The sequence below is a fragment of the Centruroides vittatus genome, unplaced genomic scaffold (genome assembly GCF_030686945.1).
Source record: "Centruroides vittatus isolate TY-2023 unplaced genomic scaffold, ASM3068694v2 contig_563, whole genome shotgun sequence".
Lineage (NCBI taxonomy): Eukaryota > Metazoa > Arthropoda > Arachnida > Scorpiones > Buthidae > Centruroides > Centruroides vittatus.
This window is the reverse complement of record NW_027122334.1, coordinates 214258-238582: the sequence shown is the minus strand read 5'-3', so window position 1 is coordinate 238582 and position 24325 is coordinate 214258. Positions and strand designations below refer to the sequence as shown.

General features: G+C 25.8%; 1 long non-coding RNA gene across 1 annotated transcript in view; it reads right to left on the bottom strand.

Annotated features, from left to right (window-relative positions):
• Positions 1 to 5165: 5165 nt before the first annotated feature.
• Positions 5166 to 24325, bottom strand: part of LOC136978898 (uncharacterized) — a 78514-nt gene continuing 59354 nt past the window's right edge. Inside the window, exon 2 of the long non-coding RNA XR_010881303.1 lies at positions 5166 to 5763. This is a non-coding gene — a long non-coding RNA (uncharacterized lncRNA). The remainder of the gene's footprint in view (positions 5764 to 24325) is intronic.

Here is a 24325-nt window from a genome sequence, read left to right as displayed (position 1 = left end):
ACGTATTTAGTTTAATCGGTACACCCTTGTCATAACTGAAACCAAATTCGACTCATAAAATCAAAATTTAGTAGTTTAAACATTTTGTCTGGTTTTTAATCCAGATAAAGTCTAAAAGACTATTTAAAAATATGGATATTTTAAATGGTAATATACTGTATATTACCATTTAAAATATCTCTTTTGCTTTTAATCAGCACAACGCATAAAATTATTTCTAATATTTTAATTTTTATATTTTGCAACCAAGCCTATATTATGGTATGTTATATGTAATATAATATCTTATATTACTACTATTACCGGTATTATTTAATACAGGCAATGGTATAATACGTAAATGTAAATGTATACATAGTTATATACATGACAAAATATTCTTGGTTAAGATATAAATTTAAGTGGCAGCCTATAATTCATAGAAACTCGAGAAAAATAAATTCGATAATCTCGTTTGTATGCAATGTAAATATATAGTTTACAATGTATCAATTTGTATTTGTTCACTGGATCATTTTGAATTGCAACATCATTCAAATTTAAATTGTATCTGATTTACTTTAGCTTTCTGAAAATTGATTAGACTTAGAGAAAGGCGTTATGGACAGAGAGTTTAGAAGTCAAATTTGAAAGTAAACAGGTTTGATTACAAAATCTTATCAACGAGAAATAGTTTATCTATAAACAATTGATTAAAGTGAAAATTTTTCTCTTGTTCAGGAATCTTAATCCTGTACCATTCTGATTGATGGTCCTGATTGATGGTCCATCCTGTACCATTTCTGATTTCTATTTAATTGCAGAATTTTGTCGAAAATGAATGTAAAGCATTCTGACGAATGCTTTACATTCATTTTCGACAAAATTCTGCAATTAAAAATTATTAAATAGAAAGATTTACTTCGTTTTAGAATTTCAATAATTTTAATTATTAAATCTTTCAATTCTACATTTTAATCAATATTTATTGAAAATTTGAATGAATTTCAAGATCGCACTTAGAATGTAATGCTAATTTCAGCTCGTGCTTAATTGGTTCATTTCTTTATTTAATTGCATCTTTAATTGATTATCTATCATTTTAAAAATATTTTTTAAAGAAAGTAGTAAATTAATGGAAAAAATTCTGGTCACTTTTTGTAGCGATTGAATTGACAATTTCATTAATTTGAATAAAACATCTTTTCTTATTCGTGCTCAAAGTTCAGAATATTATGTATAAATGCAGAATTTTTTGAACACATTTTTTACAGTCATCAGTGGGCAAATGTTTAATACCACTGAACACCAGGGACCACGTGGAGTTTTCCAGGTTTTCTACACGTAGCTAACACCTAAGTAGAGGTCAGTTTTCCGTGAAGAATCCTGCCAGGGAAATGACTGGTAAGAATACCTTCTTTGTCTAATCTCCCATGTGTAGCGTTATCGCAGCTTTAAACCAAATCAAACAAACCGTAATTTTTACCTAAATATTCTTTATAAAATAAACAAAACGTATAAGTTTATTAAATTTGTACAGTTTCAACATTTCTAAACGCAATATTTTACAATTATATATACTTTAAAAATACTATAAGTGTACAGTACATAATTTAAGAGATTATGAAGTTTTCAGAAATTACAGCGAATCAGTGTTCAGTTATAGGCCTAATATTTATTTTTTAAAAGTTGAATAACTTTTTTATTATATATTTAACTTAAGAATAAATATAATATATAACATTCAACATTAACAATCAATTATCAAAATTTACTTATTCAAAACTTTTCAAGATTTAAAATATTACTATTGATATTTAAAGATAATCAGTTTCGGTACTCTTTAATACCCTTCAATAATTTCTATCGTAAAATCTTAACAAAAAGTAAAAACTGAACTAAGAGAAACTAAAAAGAACTAAAATAATATTTTCCCTGGCATGAAAGTTATTGCTTCCATCATATCTTCCGACTACGAACAAGTAGGGCACTTTTAGATAGCATAGTATCTAACACATTAGGCTATAAATTATAGAAATAAATGTGCCTTACCATCCGTGCCATCTAAAAATATTTTGCAAAGGAGAAAAATGCATTTAGAAATGTTTGATGTTTTCGTAAATTTTTCATCAGATTTTTTAAATTATAATGATTATTCCACCTGGAAAGTCATTGACAAGTGCAGCCCTATGTGTGCGTGACGTATCGTCAATGAAGATGCAATCTGCATCCATAGCACCTCGGAAAAGTCTCGCATGGAGTTCCAAATCTTTATCTCTGTACCTTCTTACAGTCACGGTCATCAGTCAATAAACGTAGAACTCAGTACGGCCATTAAGCATAATGCCACCCCAGTTCATTAATTAACACCATTTGCAAACTGGTTTCTTTCCACGATGATCTTAGCATTGTATCGGTTCTCCGCTTTCTCCAGATTCTGTGAGAATCATTCTATAGTCTGTACCTGGACTCATAAAAGAATAAAACATTGTTCTATTCATTCACAGTCCAATGTCGATGTTCTTGACACATTTTAAACAGACTTTACTGTGTACAGGAGTCAATAAAACGCAACAGACTTGGCGTCTGGTTAAAAAAAAAAAAAAAAACCACTTGCCCGAAGCCTCCTTAAACAGTTTGTCGTGAAATTCTAACACCAGTTGCAGGTGACTACAGCTACCAGACATTTTTCTCTTACGACACGCTGTTAACGTCGAATAGCATCCTGTTGAGGGATGGTAACTCTTAGATGTTCATTTCCTTGTTGACATGAAACTGATTCTTTAAAATTTGGATCTATACTGAACGTGACGCAGAACGTCATATAACTTTGGGCTACATTTCACATTTAAACGTATCTATCTGCTACTGGCCTGCTTTTGACTTTTCACTAATTCTACCTTTCAAAAAAATCTTCTACGTGGCGCCATTGTAGCATTATTACTATCAGTATCACACAATAAAACAATAACAAGTTCGATGGTTAAACCGCAACAGAAATAATTCCACCTGCAGCTGTTTTTTAGGGAGGCTGCAAATTTTGCGTAAATTTATGCTTTTTAATAAAATATTCGACCATGTCTTAAGTATTTTTATTGTGTAAAAACATTCAGATAAATTTTCCACTGTTTACTTTGCTCATTTTTTGCTTTATCTGTGGATTAGATGGTTATGCTTATTTTTAGAACGCAAGTATAATATTGTAAATATAGATTTATTTATAGTACAGTGTTTGTGGACTTTTTCCACCAAATGATAATATTTTGTTTTTCAATCATGTATAAAATAAAGAAATAGTATATTGACAAATTGAATACTTAATTAACGAAATGCATTAGCGAATATAAGTGAGAATCTTAATAGAATCAATTCAGTAATATCTGAAGAATAAATATTTATTTCTTACGTTTGACATTTTTGTCATAAAATGTTAAATATTATAATATTTAATGACAAGAGTTTGTTCAATTAAAAATTATTCTTTCAACACATCATAAAATTTTGAAATTTATAGAAGAAAATAACGAAAATGAATTTTTCAATTTATGAGAAGTTTTTGTTGTTTTAGAAGTGATGATATAGGCCAAATTCTAATTGTCAGTTAACAAGAGAAAAGTTTCTAAAATGTACTTTCAAATACGACGTAATTTACTTTTGTTTATAATTATTTACTTTAACAAGAATTTACTTCCTTTCCGATAAATCTCGGAATATTGAAATTAATGCTTTGTTTATCAAAAACACGAAAATTGCGATTTGTATCAGAAATATCTGCTGTAATTTTTGTTATTTTGTGAAAGAAAAATACGCAATGTCATCATTATAGTGTAAGTAAAAGTATAAATTCAACCTGTAGTTTTTGAAGTATATAATTTGATGTAACAATTATTATTTAATTAGTAGTTTAATATTAAAACAGGTCGACCTCTAAGAAGTTAAAAGTAATAAAGGTAACATATTAATAGCGAGAAGACAAATAAAAATTTTAATAACGAATATATTTTGCTAAAATTTAAATATTGTAATTGAACTTTTTTCAAATACAAGATTTCTTTATTTATATTTAAAAATTATGCATAAAATTATTATTTTTATTTTAATCAAATCTACAGGATTCTGATTATTTATTTTAGATGCGAAAGAAAGTTGTGAAATTTAAAAGATTGTTTTCTTTTCCACAGAATAAATTATAAAGAAAATAATAAAAACAACATTCGAAATAATAATAAAAAAATAAGAAAATTATCAAAAATATAATCTTAGATTTAATATTTCAAGACAATTTAAAACAGTGCAATTCGACCTATTGTAAACAGCGATAAATTATACGTTTTTCTGCTTAACTTGCATGAAAAGCAATAGAGCTGAAACTCTGATTTCGCGACTTTCTCTCATTGGCTACTCAAAAAGATAATCATTATCATAGAAAATAATCTCTCTTTTTGTTAACGATACTTAATGTTCAATAATTCTAGTAAGAACGTTCATATTTTAAATAACTAATTTACAATATAATGCATGGTAACCAGTATTCTGCGTTAGCTTATTCTTATAATCTATTTGTGAAGATTGAAAATTGTTAAGAAAATGAATATTTAATACATCCTTTGTATTATTTTTAAATTGTTAAATTTTACGACTACAATAATTTCTTTCTTATATCAAATTATCTCAGACAATAATCAAATTTTATTTATAAAATAAATACAATATTTTATACGAATATAATCGAAATTATTTAAGATATTTAAAAGAGATGTCATCAATTTATTTTACACAATTAATTTCTAGAAGTGAATTATTGGAATAATAGAATAATTAAGACATATAAAAAGTCATTACAATTAATTTGAAAACATGTTATGCATGAGAATTTATTATAGAGTTGAAAATCGTATATTTATTATTATAAAGATTAAAGTTTTTAATCATTTTAAAGATAAAACCAAATAGATTGGATTAATTTTATAAATATAATCTTTTAAAAAGAAAACTGTATAAAAATAATTTTTATCATTTTAAAATTTCACTAGATACTAGATTCCAAAATAAATAAATTTATCTAATATTCCATTTGATCATTATGTAGATATCATTACATTTTATTGAAAGCCTACATCGATTATATTATATGAATCTGTATGTAGACATAAATAGTTCGCATTAAAATATACTGCTTGAAACTCTTTCACATAAAATACAGTTTATTGCTAGAGAAATCACGAACTACATTCGCACGTATTTTGAATTGCAGATAAATTTGTATTCATATCAGGAGAATTTGTGTAGGGTAGATGATTGATGTTAGTTTTAACAGATTTGTAATCAATTAAAGATTCTAAACTGTCATTGCGGATGGGGGATGACTCTCGATGTGTTTTTGGACTGGAAGAACATATAAATGAATAATCTTCATCGTTTTGATCTGGATTCAGAGGCAGCTGGATAAATCCATCACTGTTCATTCGTGGATATTCACTGGCTTCACTGTCAGAAAAGTTATATGAATGCCCTATGTCGTCTTTATCCATTCGACATTTGCTTTTGTATAGAAGAAACACGGTAAATAATGTGATGATGCTTCCTAGGGTGGCAGCTATTCTTACACCAGTCATGGCATCGTACGTTTGGTAATATTCGTTTGCTAGACGCATTCTTTCTTCTCTCGTCAAATGTCTGGTTGTTGTTTCCGTGCTAGCATTTTCTGAATTCGAGCCATTTTCGTGGGTTACTCCATTAGTACTGCTTATATTATACTTCATCATTAAAGACCATTGTTTGTTCCTGAAAATAACAATTATTTTAAATAAGAGAGAGAAATTATTTTATTTAATAAAAGCATATATTACTTATAAAAAGAAAGAAATATTTTAAAATATACTTCGTAATAAAGTTCTAAAATGTTCGTAATTGAAGTTTTAGACTATTTACAAAAAATATAATATTTTTGAGTCTATCTTAATCCTTTTACGTCACCACAGAAGTAACAGTTAACATGGTTTTGTCTTCAAAGAAACCATGTTAACTGTTACTTCTGTGGTGATGTAAAACGATTAAGATAGACTCAAAAATATTATATTTTTTGTAAATAGTCTAAAACTTCAATTACGAAGATAATATATCCTGAGTATTCACGAAAAATTCTAAAATGTTATAATTTTAAATATTTTCCCTGAATATAAATAACTAATACTAATCTGACTAATTATTTATAATTAATTCTATCAAAATGTAGACATATTTTGTTTAGAAATATTGATATTTTTTAGTATAGAATACTTTATGAACTAGTACAGCATTCTATATTAAAAAATTCTCCAAGAAAATCATATCAAAACTTTTTAAAGTTTTCATATTTAATAATTTTCAACATCATTTTACGAATTTTTAAAGCACCGATTAAAGAAGTTGAAAACTAGATTTTGTCTTGAAACATTTATTATTCATTATCTCAATGAACAAAAAGACTTAAAAATGTTTAAAAAAATTATGACATAAAAATTATTTATTTTATACAAAAATTATAATTTATTTTTACTGTTAAACAATAAAGTAACTTTTTCCACAGTTAATACTAATTATTATATAGATATTTATTGATAAAATATCTTGCAGCTAAAAAAAGTATAATTTCAAAATTTAAAAGTAAATACATATATTTTAAGAGAAATTACATAAATAAAGTGCAAATAAATATAGAAATTGATAAGTAAATCATTAAATAATTTACTTACATTCTTGTTATTTAAGTAAATTAGTTAATAAACAATCCATCAGAATAAAAATATTACCTATTTAAAAAACATATTTTAAATTTGTAATTTTAAGTAGTATGAAAGGAAATCAATTCTACGAAAAACAGGCAATTATATTATGAATGACACCAACATTTATCTAACAAGATACATATGTAATTTTTTTTAAAAAATTATCAAAATGTTTTAAAGTAATAATTGGAAAAAATGAAAGCTGACAGCTAAGAAACAGCGAGTCAGCACAGAAGGCAGAAGGAAAGCTGTTGAAATGAAAGCTTCCTCCATCTGCCTGATTATTGATCGTTTTCCGAATATATCCTAGCAACAAGACAACATATCAGAAAGCATCAACAGGTGAAGGTAAAGTCAAATTGATATTTTATTCAATCAACAAAACAATTTTGTATTAAATCAATTATGACGAGTGTTAAATAAAGAACAAAGCAATACAATACATACATTTGAATACATTTATGAAGTGTTTAATTTAACAAATCACAGAATCGAATCATTTCTGATTAAAATCATAAATTTATAAAAATAGATATAAAAATTTTCAAAAAAAAATAAATGAACGGAAAAATAAATATATATTAATACGTGTATTAACATAACTAAGATTATTATTTATAAATCGAATTAAATAAAATAGCATATAATCACTCAAAAAAATAAATATAGCTCTATATATATATATATATATATATATATATATATATATATACATACACACTCGTATATCTAATATTCAATAATATAATAATCTAATCTTCACGTAATTACGAAGTTAAGAAAATAATTTGTTTTCTTAAAAATAATTTTTAGTGTTTTTAATATATAAACATAAAATAATTTTACTGTAATTTCTACAGAAACTATACGCTTGATTACTGTCCATTGGGAATTTCTTCCCTATTACAAGGGGGTTACATTTACATTGTTTACTTGTTGTTTACTTTACAATACTTTTGATTTTAATTAATTTACACCTATTTTTCCGCGAATACATTCCAAACATTTTTAATTTGAATCTTACAATTTTATTGTTCTATTTCATTAATAATAGCATATTTTAATACTTCATTAGTGTTAGTTTGTTTTGTTTTTATAAATGTCGATTATTTTACAAAAATAGTTATAAATTTTATATAAGTCTTTTTTACTCATTTTGTTGAAGTTTTTTTAACAATTCTATTAGCGAGTTGCATTTATAAGTTTGAGTTATGTCATAGTGCTAGTATACGCTTGATTATATTTATATACGCTATATGTCAGTATACGCTTGATTATATTTATGAAAGGAATAATCAAAGAAAATATTTACGACATTTGGAAAAAATTGCCTTTAATTTCGATTTTTCAAATACTAATATTAAGTTTTTATTTGGTTTTGGAGAAACGACCAATAAAAATTATTTCACTTGAATTCAACAGACTTTGATAAGAATGAACTATTCTAAATACGATAAAACTAGCAATCGTCACTTGACTATTACTTGAATTGTCATTACTAAATTCATAACAATTTGTTGTTCAATTTGAACAGTTTTTGGAACAATTATATGTGTTTATTAAGATATTTAAGAAAACTTCCATAATAATAGAAAAGGGAAATAAAAATAAACTCTAAGTATAGCAATACGATAATGAAAATAAATAAGTATTGATAGAATACCAAATTTATCAAAATAATTATTTTTACTATAATTCTTAAATATCAATTTTAATGATCTTTAGATTCTTAAAAAATTGAAAAATTTCATTAAAATTTTCCAAAATTCTGTTGAAAATACTACATGTAATTTCAAAGAAAATGTAATGGAATAGGTGTTACTGATTTTATCAAAGAAATAATTTTATATAAAAATTTCAATTCCGAAAAATATTTTCGGTAATAACGTCATATTCAATTTTTGAAACTTTATCATAGAATAAAAATTAGTAACAGAAGTACTATATTCCAATTGTATCAGTTAATATACTATAGATGTCTAGATTGCATTTAAGAATTACTAATAAATCACGGAAAACACCAAAGATGCAAATATCTCGTAAAAGTAACCAAATTAAGTAATATAAAAGTTAAAAATAATTAAGATATACGAGAAATGATATTCAGTCTTCTCTTTCTATTCAAGTCACAAATATGAATAGAATACTTTAAAAACAGTCAGCTATTTTTTACATTCACTTCAAAATTAGATTAAAAATACAACATAATTAACGAAGTACACGATTTAGCAATTAAGTTTCAGGACCGAATCATCAAAAGCATGTAAAAACCTCGGTATCTGTAAATAGCTGATTGCTCCTCTTCACAAACCCAACTATTTATTGTTTACTGTTCATACGTAATCGCGTTAAAGTTTTTATATTGTGCAAAAAAAATTGTCTTGTAATAGTAATAAATCGAAGATTATATTATTGAAATCCACTGCAACTAATATTGTATAAACCATTTAAAATGAGATAAAAGAAATAATATCATCATTGGATTATTATTTAAATTTTCAGCACTAACTTTTTAATGACTATTATTCATGCTTAATATTGTGCAGATTAAAGCTTTTGTGCAAACAATTGTATATGTAAAGGAGGAAAATAAAATATACGTTAAATGTTCATTAATTTCATTCACATGGCGTCCTCTTTACGGTGTGTTGCAGTTGATGGACAGTTTTCCACTCTTCACGGCTGTAGGCTTTTCCCAAGCTTGATCCAATCCATTCTTTGATGTAGTCCTGCTACGTTAGCCTGTTTTCCCTTTCTCCGCCTGCCCTCCACCATTCCTTGAACTGCAATTTCCATTAGTTTTCCTAAGGATCTACTTATATGCCCATCGTATGCTGTTTTTCTTCTCTGGATACTGACCACAGTTTCTTTCCATTTCAAATCTACTTCATTAGTTATTCTATCTATCCAATTCTTTCAATTCTTCTAAGATACCATATCTCAAAGGAATTTATCCTATTAACTGCCTCTTGGTTTATTGTCCACGACTCACATCCCTACGTAGCCACACTCCAAATCATTAAGTATTTTTAGTTTCAATTTTTTGCATACATTTCTATATCGTAATACGGAGGATATTTGTACGAAAGCAGCTTTAACCTTTTTTATTCTGTTTTTAATTTCATAATTACATCTGTTAAATGTTATTGTTGGGAAAAGCGCAATTGAAATCTACTGTTGAAACAAGAGTACAGTAATGATGAGTCATGTCCATGTTTTTACTGATTTGAAAGATTTTAGGGTAGATGTGAGGATCTTGATGTCAGACTCTTCGGACTGCAGCAGTTCAAATTCCAAAAATGACAGAAAAATTTGTAAATTGATTCTTTAAAGTTTTAGATGACTTTTCATGATAAAATAACAAGTTCATTAACAAAGAAACTGTTAGTAAAATTTCGAAGTACAGAGAATATTTCTTACAGTAAGGACATTTCGAAGGGTTAATTAAAAACAATTGGCATAGGATTACAGAACTTATCTTTTCCTCTTATCTCCTGATAACTCTCTCGTGAGCTATTTATTTCTTTCTAAAATCCTACCAAAGAAAATCTGTTTTAAGATACAAAAATTATTAAAAGTAACTTAGGAATCAGTAGAGTTAAATTTAAACATACTGAAAAAAATGTTTCGAATATTATTATGAGTACTCCAAAAATATGCAGTTTCTCGATATCAATATGAACATTATTAAAACTTTACTCGATTTATTTTATAAATATAATTTAAAATTAAAAAAATATTATTATTACGGATAATAATAAATAACTTTAGAGATAAGATAATTTATAAATATCACACATCATTACAGTTTGATTTTAATTTAGCTTTTTTGGTTTAGTGATCAATTTTGAAAATGATTTGGTAGTCTACTTGATCTATATAATGCATTATTTTGATTTTAATGCATCTAGACATAAAATTGTGCAAAATGAAACAACATGAATCACAACATCATTGTACATACATAACATCATAATCAACATGTTATTAAAAGTAAAATTGTCTTTTTTTCCTTTTATGTAATGACTTTAAATATCTAAATATTTATTTTCAAAATAATTTTGATAACAATTACCAAGAAACTGATTCTGTTTCTAACTTTTGTTAATTTTTGTAATATACTCCAGATTCTGAACCCATGAAGTGAATTTTACATTCTCAGCAGTTTTTACTAAATGACATTTTTGAAGAGGTTACATGATTAATTGTCAAAGCTTTTCCGGGACTGTAATATGTGTGTTCTCTGCCCAGATAATACACATCTTAGGAAAATATGCCCGAATCATCATAATTCCCATATATCACAATTGAATTGTTAACAATTATGAGGTAAAAAATATCCTAAAAAATATAAAATTTTTGAACCAGCTTTTGTTATATAAATCTAAAGAAATGTTTAATTCGAGCAATTGTTCCGACTTTAAAGCATCTTTTTTTATTTCTAAGAATGCGATGGCTAGTTTATATTGACAACATGCAAATTATCGTGTAATGGTAATAAAGTGACGACAAATAATTTTTATTGTAGCGAGCCAGAATTAAATGATTATACATCTTTTAAATGTTTGTTCGTACTACAAAATTCAAAACAAAAATTCCATATACACAAACATACAAATAAAATTAAAGTACACTATATAGATATCACAACAAATATATTAAAACAAGCTTTTCATGTCACCTTTTATCAACTTTGAAAAGTGCCTGGAAGAATCAAATCCGTAAAGAAGAAACTGCCTCGAACTCAATATGAAATCCATCAGCTGTTCTGCAACAATTCGTCAGAACTGCTGATAAGATAGATAAGAGAATTAACGTTTAATTCACATTTATATTGTGAAATAGAAAAATTTAATTTAGGTATGCTGATTCAGTCCATTTTTTCATTTGTACATTATTGAACAAAATCAAATAACCGAAAAGTAAAATTAATTTATTACGTAAGACACTACTTTTGACTTTATAAGTAGAATCATATTTTTTTCCAATGCATTATTTAAGCATTGGAGAAAAATATGGTCAATTCTAATTCTAAAAGGAAATATATCCCTATTTTCAGAATTAAATGAAGACAGAGAAACTTAATAAATAGTTCTACTGTTATACTAGAAGGATTAACTCTCCAGTAGCCGAATGGATAAAACCACTGAACACTGGTATTTCGTCGTGGGTCAGGGGAGCCTATTTCCCAATCACAAAGGAAACCCATATTTCATCAACAAGCAACAAAAAATTCATGATTTCTAGCTAACCTCTTCTGCAAGAGAAACTATTGAACGATATTTGTCGTATGCAACTTCGTCGTATGTTGACCAAAACCACATTCCTTGCTTTCCGAGGCCAAGTTAGCCCGAATGTAACCAGTGCCATCTTATGAGAGCGCTGATACGACGTGGTATCATAGAGTTTGAAACTTCTTGTATCTAATCTAGTTTCTTCGTAATTATTATCAGAAATATTTAAAAAATAAAAATTTTTAATAGTTTGTATCCCCCTTTTGATAGGCTGCTGGCGCCTCTGTCGTGAGTCGCATCTTGCAAGAGGGCAGGCCAGATGGAATTTTCCGAGTTTTATTTTATGTTAATGTTAATTTTTTATATGAGGTACGAAATATTTACCGTTGTTTCATTTTGATATTTATAACTTAGTCTGTTTTTTATAATCGAAAATATAATTCAGATTTAGAGAGAAGTTGTATCTGAAGTATTATTCTTGTTTTTCTAATTGTAAGAGATGATTCATAAATATTTCTTATTGTTTCACGAACTTCGGGTTCCTATTACGAGATAACAAATAATTGAGTTTATTTTACTCGATTTTTCGTATCCATTGCCATACCAAAAACATTTCTTTATAAGAACAAAAATGAAAAAAATGAACATTTTTACTTTTGTTACAACTGTTTTGAAAATTCGATTTAAAATGTTGATTGATGATTAATTTTACACACATAATTTGTATAACATTTAATCATTAATGAAAATTTATTCAAATTTAATATTTTATTTTTAGTGGTTTGATATAATTTTTTAAATGCTATCGGGATGAACAAGCAGAAAGACGAAATTTAAATCATCTGAACTGTTTATCTCAATATTTTTTCTGGACCATTTTCTCAATTTTGTTCTTTCCAAATAAAAAATCATTATTGTATCAGAATGTTATTACAAAAGAAAATACAGAGAGCTGTGTATGATGTAAAAGTTACACTCTTTTCTAATTTGTTACACTATTAGACTATCATAAGGATTCCAAATAGACTGTACCGAACTATTATCAATTATTAAAAATTATAAATAATTAATAAATAATAATTAGGAATTTGAATAAATAAATAAATAAATATATACATATATATCAGATTATATTTTAATTTCTTCTGATGTATTAATTTAATTTTGTTAATTTTTTCTATTTTTAAAGACATACAAAAATGTATATATATATATATTTCTATTTGTATTGCCATATACAAACTTTTTCTTTAAAAAATTAAAAATGTATGTAGATATTGTCTTAATAATGTCTTTAAATATTGTTTAAATTAAACATATTTTAACAAACATTGTTATTTTTAGACTAATTATTTTAATATACAGTGGCATCTTGTTTTACGTGGGACTGCTATACACGAATGGCGAAATGATTGGGTTTACCCTTGAATGCACAAGGCTAATTCTGACTATCAATGCATACACTTCGATTATTTTATTATTAAATTTGTAGTGGAGCAAAAGTAAGGGTATAAAAATTAGAAGGAATTTTCTACAGACTACTTTTGGAAAAAAAAAATGATCAAGACGAAACGAAAATACCATATTCTAATGCAGACAAAGAAATTTAAGGATATTTTAACTTCATGCACAATTACATTCAGAGAATTAAAATAAAATAAACAACAGCTTTTTATCGCTAAATTCTTCCAAAAGACGACCCGTACAGTAATTATGGTACTTATCTGATACTATTTGCGAATTTATGCACAAATTTATGCGAAATTTCGTTTTAGGTAGTACCTGCTGGCAAATACCTCCACGTTAAACAAAAATACAATGTGTAACTTTTAATAAAAGAAAATATTTTAATTTTTTAAAAATAAACAATATTATCACTACGTAAAAATATCTTTTTTGATAACTAAGATAAGATTACTACAAATTATAATATACGTTTTTTTTTTTTTGAAAAATTAATGAAGTTTGTTTTATCGATCTAACATAAGTTCTTTAAGAGTTTTGATTATCAATAATGGCTATTCCTTCGTAAAAAAATATTGATTGCACTAATTATATTTAAGTCACGTACGCTAAAGTTATATATTTAAAACAGAATTATCAAATAATTTGAATTAATCAATAATTTATGATATATTTTTAGAATAGGTTTAAATATTGAAGAATTTCTATTAACGGAGTCAGTACGTACAGTACAGTATATCTAACAATGAGAGCAACACATTTCTAAAACTAAAAAGTTAAAACAATATAATTTCATTACCTATATATATAATAATACATCATAGAAATGATGGTTTTTGAAAAATAAAAATATTCAAATTTTTATAAAACTGTTTATAAAATAAAAATTGTTTAAAAATAAGTTGTTTGGAAAATATTGCATAAAAACGATCGAAAAGTATTACTTGACAATTTAGCAATGCATTGACGACAAACTTGCAAAAAAGTCTTAAAATAAAATTGATAAAAATTTTCATCTTTTCAATTATGCGATGTAGCCAACACTTGTGAAGAATATATTAGCCGACCTCAAAATTTCACATTATATGCAACTCTGACTCGCAATATGCCAGGCCAGCGTGAATAATGAATACGAAAGAATATTTTTACTCAAACAAAACATTAAACAAAAAACTACGAAAGTGCAAAAACTGATTAATTATTATAATAGGAAAACATTGTAGAGAGAAAAAGAACCCAAAAAATAGCATAAAGATGCGATTCAAGCACATCCGAACGAATGATATTTCTGTGTATTTAACAAACACCTGTCTTGATATTTCTCAATTACAGCATCGCATGTGACGTGTCTCTTCCTAACAATTGATTAGTTCTTTTTTAAGCACTTTCTATTTTGTGGGCACTAGAGGAACTTCATCAAGGTTATTATTAATTTGATCAGGCCCATAATGGGAAGCCCAATATATAACAAGTCTCCAGTGATAGACTGGTATCTTTATTGCCTGACTATTTGATCATCTCGATTGATCAGTTAATATTGAATTATTTTCTTACTTTAATGAAATCTAAACATATGAAATGATAAACGATATCCCGTAGTATGAAAATCGTTATTTCTAGGTATTTGCCATTCGTTTAATATTTCTTTGCCTTGACATTCTGATCTATTCTTTCATTTTGTACCATTCGCTGTATTCAAGAACCGGTAACATCGCAACTTTTCTAGAGAATATTATGGTTGAATTTTTAAAACTGACAAATTTTTCTATGAACTACTGAATGATATTTGATATATATATATATATATATATATATATATATATATATATACTTTAATCATTATATCTTATTTTTAAAAAATTAAAATGGCATAAAAACATTAATTTTATTGAAATATGAACATTTATCATTGATTTTTTAAAATAGCTTTTAAGTTAGTCTCCTGCAGTTAGTACATCACAAATTAACCTTTAATTTGGATAATTTTTGATCGAAAAACAGGTATTACATCATTTATAATTAATTATCATGCCATTTCATTTATATCATATTAAACAATACATTTTGGCAAACAAAACAGTGACAGCATTCACCAAAAAATTAGCGATTAAAGACTATTAAAGTATAATATAGAAATGAAAAATACGTTAATAATAATAGGAGAAATACAAATATTTCAAATTTCAAATTTATTGTATTCAAAATTAACGGGAAAAGATAAAATATTTAGAATATCATAATTGAAAAAAATTGACAAAAAATTCGTTTATATTACTGATAATATACATATGTAAATAAGCTGTATAAAACTTGAAAACTGATTTTAATGACACATGAATGATAAATCCTTTAAGATTGTTTCATCGAATAATTTTCTATTTGTATATATCAGAGACAAAATATTATTTATTTAAAAACATTAAACAGTTCAATCAAAATTAAATATTATATTTGTATAAACATTAGAAATAAGTTTCAAAAAATAAATAATGAGATCAATTTTATAAAATTGTAAAAAACATCAAAAATAAATGTTTTTGCAAACGATTTTTATATCGATTTTATAAAAATGGTTCACCTATAAAACAATTGTATGAAAAACACTTCGATCCACTGTTAAGCAACACTCCAGTGTTATATTCCAATAGATTTTGAGAAGACATCTATTGCTTCCATCACATTTTAAAGATACTTCTAAAGTTATAATAGAAATGAAGTTTAAAGAATTTATTGTAACAAATAACTAGATATTTAAAATAATAATTAAAAAATTCGAAATAAACTGTTACACTAAAGGAAGCAATATAGTGGCAATGAAACATATTAAATTATTAAGACATTCAGTGCTAAATAAAGAAATACAATAGATGAACTTTGACTCAAATGACGTAAACTAAGTCTAATGAATTTTATAAACATTATATAAATAAATAATTAATTTGTAATAGACAAGATAAAGTCCTACCATTAAAAAAGTAAAAAATTTGTTTGTAAAATATTGATAGTACTTGAAAGTGTAAACGATGTTTTCTTCAAAAATTCTTGGAGGATACTTAAATAATTTTTGAAGAAAACATCGTTTACACTTTTATATTTACATATTACATCCATTTTCTAATGCTTTCACTTAAAAAAGTAAAAATCAACAAAAAAACTTTTCTAACAGAAGTAACATAAATGTATAATATAAGCTTAAGTTTTTAAAGTATTTTGTAACTTACAATTACTGAAAACTTATAAAATAATTTTATATTATATAAAAATTAAGTATAATATTAAGTTCGTCTTAAATTATTTTATATAAAATTTATATTATAAATTATTTTATATAAAATAATTTAAGAAGAATTATATCAGTAGAACAAAACACTGTATTACAATAGCGCATTGAAGTAAAAAGAGAAAGAGGTAATAAGAAAGCTACTTACTTTACTATATTAATTATGTTAACATATTATTGACAAATAATTTAACATTTAAAAAATTCGTTGTTAAATGATCTAATTTGGAATATTAATATTACTGATTGGAATAATTATATAATAATTTGGAATAATGATAAGAAATAGTATAAAATATCTTTTGTGAAAATTTATTTAAATTCATTACTAAATGACATTTTCAATGCATTGAATAAATTTGATTCAATGCAATTGATAAATTTAATACTATAGAATGAACTGCACAAATAATCAAATCATAAGTTTTTAAAATAAAATAATTTTCACCAAGCTAGTGAGATTTTCTATTAAACAAACGTTATTCTAAAAAGTAAAACAAAATTCTAATATTAAATGTTTTGATTACATAACTCACATTATCTATCATTTTTATTTATTAACAGAATTATATTGTATATTTTCAAAACATATCCAATATCATCGAAAACTTTCTATATTATAATATTAATAAAAATATAAGTTTTATATACATAATATTATACTTTCTAACGATTGCTGCATTTTCTATTGATCTATCTATTCTCCAAATAGAAAAACGCTTAGTTTTGAAAAAAGCACAGTTACTTTTCCTATAATGAAATCGAATATATGATTAAACAGTATTTTACTCCTCTCATCTATATATTCCTCGCAAATATTAAGCATATAAGTTTATAAAAATAATGTAAAACGTAAAGTTTAGATTACTTCATATATAGAGGCGAAGCTAGTCTACTTCACACAAATCAATGACCCGATAGCGGTATTTATTCGTTAAAATTGATAATGTAATTTATTTTATTATCTGACACATGCTTACATTATAAAATTCAGAGAGAAACAATTTTTTAAATCTTATTCGAATTAGAAATACATAGTAGTAATAAGGAAATAATAATTCAAAATATCAAGAAAAATTAATCTTTCTACTGGTAGTCTACTTTCCATTCTTCCTTCTAATTAAAAGAAACAGTCTTAAGACTTCGTACCATTTATCTAAAGATAATGTCTGAGGAAAAAAACCAAGAAATATTTTTTATGTTACAGAAAAATATGTAATAAATAGCTTTATAGATGTTATTATAAACTACGATAACAAATAACCTCTCGTGTTTATAGGAATAAAATTTAGCTTCTAACAATCTGAACATTTTCAATTATCTACTGAAAATTTAAAATTTTATTAAAATGATTTTCAATTTTTTAAATAATTAGATTACATTTAATTAATTATAAATATATTAAAATTTAAATTTTTACATAAAATGCGTGTGTTGACTGACCGTCTTTATCCATTTAATTAATTTTTCAATTAAAATATATAATGCAATGAAATCATAATAAAATTTATTAACCCATGTATCAATTATATTGTAATATTTAAAAAATAATCTACTTAATGTATACACTGTCTATGAAAAATTAAATTGACAATCTGAATACAAAACACACTTGTCCCATCTGCAGTTCAACTTGTGAGTAATAAATAGAATATCCCAAGCAGACACTGCATCAATATGCTGTGAAATGCCGTGAGATATAGAGATATCTGAGTTTGAGAAGGGCATCACTGTCAAGTGTCATTTAAATGACTTGTCAGTTGTTGCCACAACGACGAAACTATATCGTTTTAAATCGATCATCCATACACCAAATGTAACATGTAGAGCATTGAAGGAATAAGCCAAAAACTGGAAAACCCAAAATCTTGATTGATAGGAACTGTAGAATGTTGCAGAAAGAACCAAGAGAAACAAAACATAACTAACAAACGCTATAACAGAAATTTAAAACTGTAATTTGAGTAATTAGAGTTATTTTCATCAGTATGTTATTTATCAATGCTCACGCACTAGAAAGTGGAATGTCTACCATAATAATGGTAGAGCTTTCACTTATAAGCTGTAATCTCAAATACAATCAATCGTGGGTTTCGATGCACCGGAGCTGATCCACATCCAATTCAATAATGGTAATGTTAAAGCGTGTTGCATAATTTCTGTTTTCAACCTCTCAATTAGGCAAAAATGGTAGATGCATTCTTATTTTAATTCTTCGCAAAAATAAATATTTTCGAAATTTTCTTAATTTTAAAAAGAATTATTCCCTAAAAACTGCCCGAATTATGTTTGATTTGTTACAAATCATGTTCATTTTAATGTTAGAAAAGAACGTTATTCTTCTATTGAGAATGGCTAATATTTAATGATATTTGAAACTTTTAAATTTGAAATACTTTTTAGAATTAATCTTAGTTTTTTGATTTATTGAATCTTGAAAATATCCAATAAATCAAAAAACTCAAATTTTCAAATTAATGCACACATTTCTAAATTCGTATTATTAATTTACATCGTTTTCATGTGTTTTTATTTCTATAATTCCTGAATTTGATGATGTTATAATGGAAGGTTTTGCTAAAAAATAAATAGTATTTTATAAAAAATAATATTGTTTTATATTCTAATTTTTTCAAATTCATGCTTGAAATAATAATAATATTAGATTTATAACAACTTTCGATAGTTATGTGACTATTTTATTTTTAAAAATTGTTTATTGTAATTTTAAAGTAAAAGTATATACTAACACTTTAATATTGGAATTTAAAACATGATTTGTCTAAATAAATAAAAATATAATCAATAATTCCTTCAATGAAGAGGAAAATTTATAAACAATTAAATAATGTATTTTATTATGCTTTCTACGCCGTGAGATACAGAAGACATGACCTAATATACATGAAAGTGCTGGCTACCGACTAGCTAAGTCCGTCCTTGGTGGGATCGACCAAATCGAATCGATCTGTAAGACGGGGAAAGAAACTCACTTTGTCAGCTGACTTTCGACTAGAATCATATAAATGATAAGGAGAATCTGAGAAAATTCACGTGGAAATAATTCTCAAATTTACTCAATTCTTACAGAAGAAACTTTATTATTTCTTCTTAGTTTATTGAAATTTTAAAGCATTCAATTATTGATCATTGAGTTCATATTAAAAATTATACAAATAAATTTGAGTCTTTCCTATACTCAATTTTAACGAATAACAAACGGAATCAATATTTCATTAGAGACAAGAGAGTAATATGATCATATGAAAATCGAATTAAAATATAAAAATGCCAAATTTAATAACAATATTAAGAACATTAAACAAAATGATTTGAAAACTTTCATGTTTTTTCTAAAAGTTAGATATAACTGTAAATAATTGGATTGTTCGATTTTATATTCCTTATATTTATTAAATTTAATTTCCATAAAAATCTGAAAAAATAATACTCAAAACTTTAAGAAATAAATAATTCAAAAAGTTCAAGAAATAATAAATCGTATTCCTAAACATTTCATTCTATTCTTTGTGAAATTCATGCAATTTATGAAATCTTAAGTATAAAATTACATTTTAAAACAGTGAATCACTGTTAATAACATTAATACACTGTAGTATTGTAAGATAGAAAATTAAAATATTAATTTATAGTTTTATACATGTACACAATGTTTGAACAAAAATACCCGGAAATGTCATAAACTTTTTATTTATAAAAAATGATTCTACATTAAAATAGTTGCGTTCTAAAAAATTTCTTCTTTAACAAGTGAATCGTCGATTTGCAGGGAAATTCGCGAACTTAGCTATCCTTTTCGTAGATTATGGAAGTTGAAGGTCTATCCGGTCTTTCATCATTTTTGATTGAAGTTCTGTCTTCCTTAAAGTGCCTAAACCATTCAAAACATGTGATTCGACTCCAAAGCCTCTTCTCGAAAAATCGTTTTCAAAAGCTGACGTGTTTCTGTCGTCGTATTTCAAAATTTAAAACAAACTTTCACATAGACGCGTTGCTTTTCAAGCAATTTCATCTAAAAAAATCACCAGGACAAAGAAAACCGAATTACAAAAAACCACTATATATCTCGAAAGGAAAATCTTTTCAATACTAACTAACGACAGTCAACTCACAACTGATGATCACGTCATAACCGTAGTATCACCAGTTCCTTCCTCCACTTTCAAATTACGTGCATAACCCAGGTATATTTTGATTGAACCTCGAATGTATCATTACAATATTCTTATTTTGGTTACGTTAACTTTTTAAAAGTGTATTTCATTTCTTTAAATATTAAATGCAAGACCACTTCAAATAGTATGGATTACGTAGTCATGCGTGCGCCAACAAGAAAAATTGCCAAATAAAGATGGATGCCGGACAAACCTAAATAGGGGCCAGTTTCCCATAAAAGATCTCCCGAGGCATTCGCTTCCCGGGAGATCTTTTATGGGAAACTGGCCTCTTTTTAGGTGTTACAAACGTGAAGAAAACCCGAAAAATTCCATGTGGCCAGCCCATTGGCGAGACGAGAACCCACGACCAACTACCAGTGTTTAGAGATTTGATCCACTCGGCCGTCGGTGGGCTCGAGGACTCAAACATCGGATCTCTCAGAGTGAAAGACTGTTGCTTTTACCACTATGGCCGTCGTCTAGTAGTATACGATGAATACATGAAATAGCAACATCGTTTAATTTTTAACATTTTTTTGTTATTTTTTGTTTTGGAAAATTTTTAAGTGAGGTCTGAGCAGTGCCGTAACTAGGGCGGTGCCAGCGGTGACCAGGCACAGGGCGCAGACCCGGGAGGGCTAGAAATGACCTGGACCAAGTTTTGGGGCATAGTTACAAAAGCTCGCACCGGGCGCATAAAAGGCTAATTACGGCGCTGGATCTGAGATATATTTATTTTGCTCCATTAAATCGTCTAGTTAATTTTCAAGAAAAAACTACAAACCGGTGAGGAAAGAAAAAATTGTTTGGCTGAAAAAATAGAGGGGAAAAAAGTTGAAAAAGAAAACTGAAATTAGAATTTACCTGAGTAAAAGATAGAAAGGCATTAATTACTACTTAATTTGTGATTTGTTCGCTATTAAAAATTTTTTTTCATAATAAAGTGCGGGATTTTTTTTAACGAATCTGCCTTAATGAAAATAATTCTGGATTCGTAAACACATTTATGTGAAAAAGTAATAATATTAAAACTTCAAATCTGTTAATAAAAAGTTATTATTAAGTAATGGGTTTTAATGATTAAAATTGTAAGAAAATAAAAAGAAATGTATATATTGCATTTCTTTATTTTCACATAAATATTATTACTTTTTCACATAAATGTGTTTATTCAATATTTAAAAATTTATTAAAATATGAATAGTAACTTTATGTATCATTAAAATATTTACTTTCAAATTTATAATTTACTATTCTCAGGAAATAGCAAAAACTATTGTTGATTGAATGCTGCAAGACAGTGCACCACTCATATGCAGCACTGAGTTTCAGCATGTAATGTTTTACAGTTGAGTTTCATATTAATGCATCGAATTTGGAATATTTTATTAAAATAACGCATAAAAGCACTAAGTTAATATTAATATTGGACAAACCGGAATAAAAGAAAAGAATATACTAGAGCAATTGTTTTTAGTTTCTTTCCGATTCATATATTTTGGATTCCGTAATTGAATATTAAAGTTAATATTTAATATACACAACGAGAAATAATGTTTTAAGGTCAAACTGTTTCCATTGCTCACAGAGCTATTTCCTTTTTTCTCTGTGTAACAGTTTTGCTCATAATTGTGACGATATTGAATATAATCTAATTTAAACTTTTTACAATAATTATTCTTAAATTTTAATTAAAAAACAAAAGAAAAAAATTAAGAATATAGTGCTTAGTTCTTTGACCAGAGGCAACATGTCCCATAATTGTTACATTATTAATTTCAAGAGTATTTTGTATGTCAAAGTTGATTTGGTTTATGTTTAATGAAATTTGTCTTAAGTTTCTTTTAAGTAAGCAGTCTCAAGCTGAATTTTTAAGTAAGTTGAATGTAAAAAACCCTATTTTTAAAATGAAAACCAGTGTTCTAAAATATTTCCACTCTTTAAAAATTATATTAATAGGCCAAAAAATAAATAAACATGTTTGTTTAAAGTTATTAAATGAAAATTAACATAAAAGTATATTTAAAAAACAAAATAAATAATAGAAAGGACAATATTCCAATCATTTTCTTTCATTTCAACACGTATTTCATGTTTTTTAACCATTAGAATTAGAATAAAAGCAACGAAAACGTAGTTTTATAATTCTGACTTGCAAATTTCAATAGATACGTATTCAACTTTATTAATAATGTAGAACAATAAGAAATATTTAGTGATAATAAAATAACTATAGGCCTATATATATTGAAAATAAATTTCTTTATTTTATTTTAAAAAACTGATACAGCAAGGGTAGGAAATGAAAAAGTTTATAAATATATATTTAATGTTATTTTTACAAAATCACTGACAAAATTCTTAGGCCTACAGCAAAAATGTTATCAATCACATTTTAAGAGAGTAGAAAATTTATTTAAAAAATTTTTTATTTTTGTTGATTACTGTGATAATGCTTGTGACAAGCAATTAATAAAATGTTATAGCAATATATTTTAATTAATATTTTTGATTGAACTAGTGAATAATTATCCACATAAAATGCTTGATGTTATGTATTTACGTATTTTTATCGACAAAAATTTTCTGAAAAAAAAAACAAAAAATACAATTTAAAATCTCGGTTTGAAACTGAACGAGAAAGTAAATAAAAACGAAATATAATAAATAAACATTACGAAAGTATATTTTAAAATCCCGAAAGTGATTCAATATAAGTAATTATATGTTACCGATTGAACATTGCCTTCATAAAAATTTTACAAAATATAAACATTTATGCCAACGCTTTCTACATAACCTATGATCTTTATTTCCTTGTACCATTTTGTGTATTTTTTAAGAATTTTTTTATTTCGTTAAATTTACTTGTTATTTTTAATTGTATTTTATTGTATTTTTGGGTAAATTGTGTTATTTGGGGGTGGAAATCTATTGTCCATCGACAGTACCGATTAAATGTAAAATAAATAAATAAATAAGAAGTTTTTCGACAGAAAAAATTTGCATTTTAACTATAATTATAAGTCCAATGGTTTTATTTGAACAATTTTCGTAATCGAATAGTCTTCGACTGAACAATTCGAATCTGTAAAATTCGAATTATTCAGTCGAATGCTTTTTTAAACGAAATTTTTCTTATTTCTCAGATGTTTAACGCTATTATTATTTTGTAAACACTACATTTTCTATATTAAAAGCATTGAAATATGAAAGGCCACAAGAAAATTGACAATTTACTTGTGGCATTTCATGTTTCTATGCTTCGACAAATACAATACATTAAATGTAACGTGATACGCATTTTTATTACGGTAAAAAGTTGAAATATTTGCGTTTATTTTAAATAAGTATGCTTAAAACTGAAATTGTTATCAACTGTTTACTATAGAAATAAATAGACACATCATCTAAATAACCCGT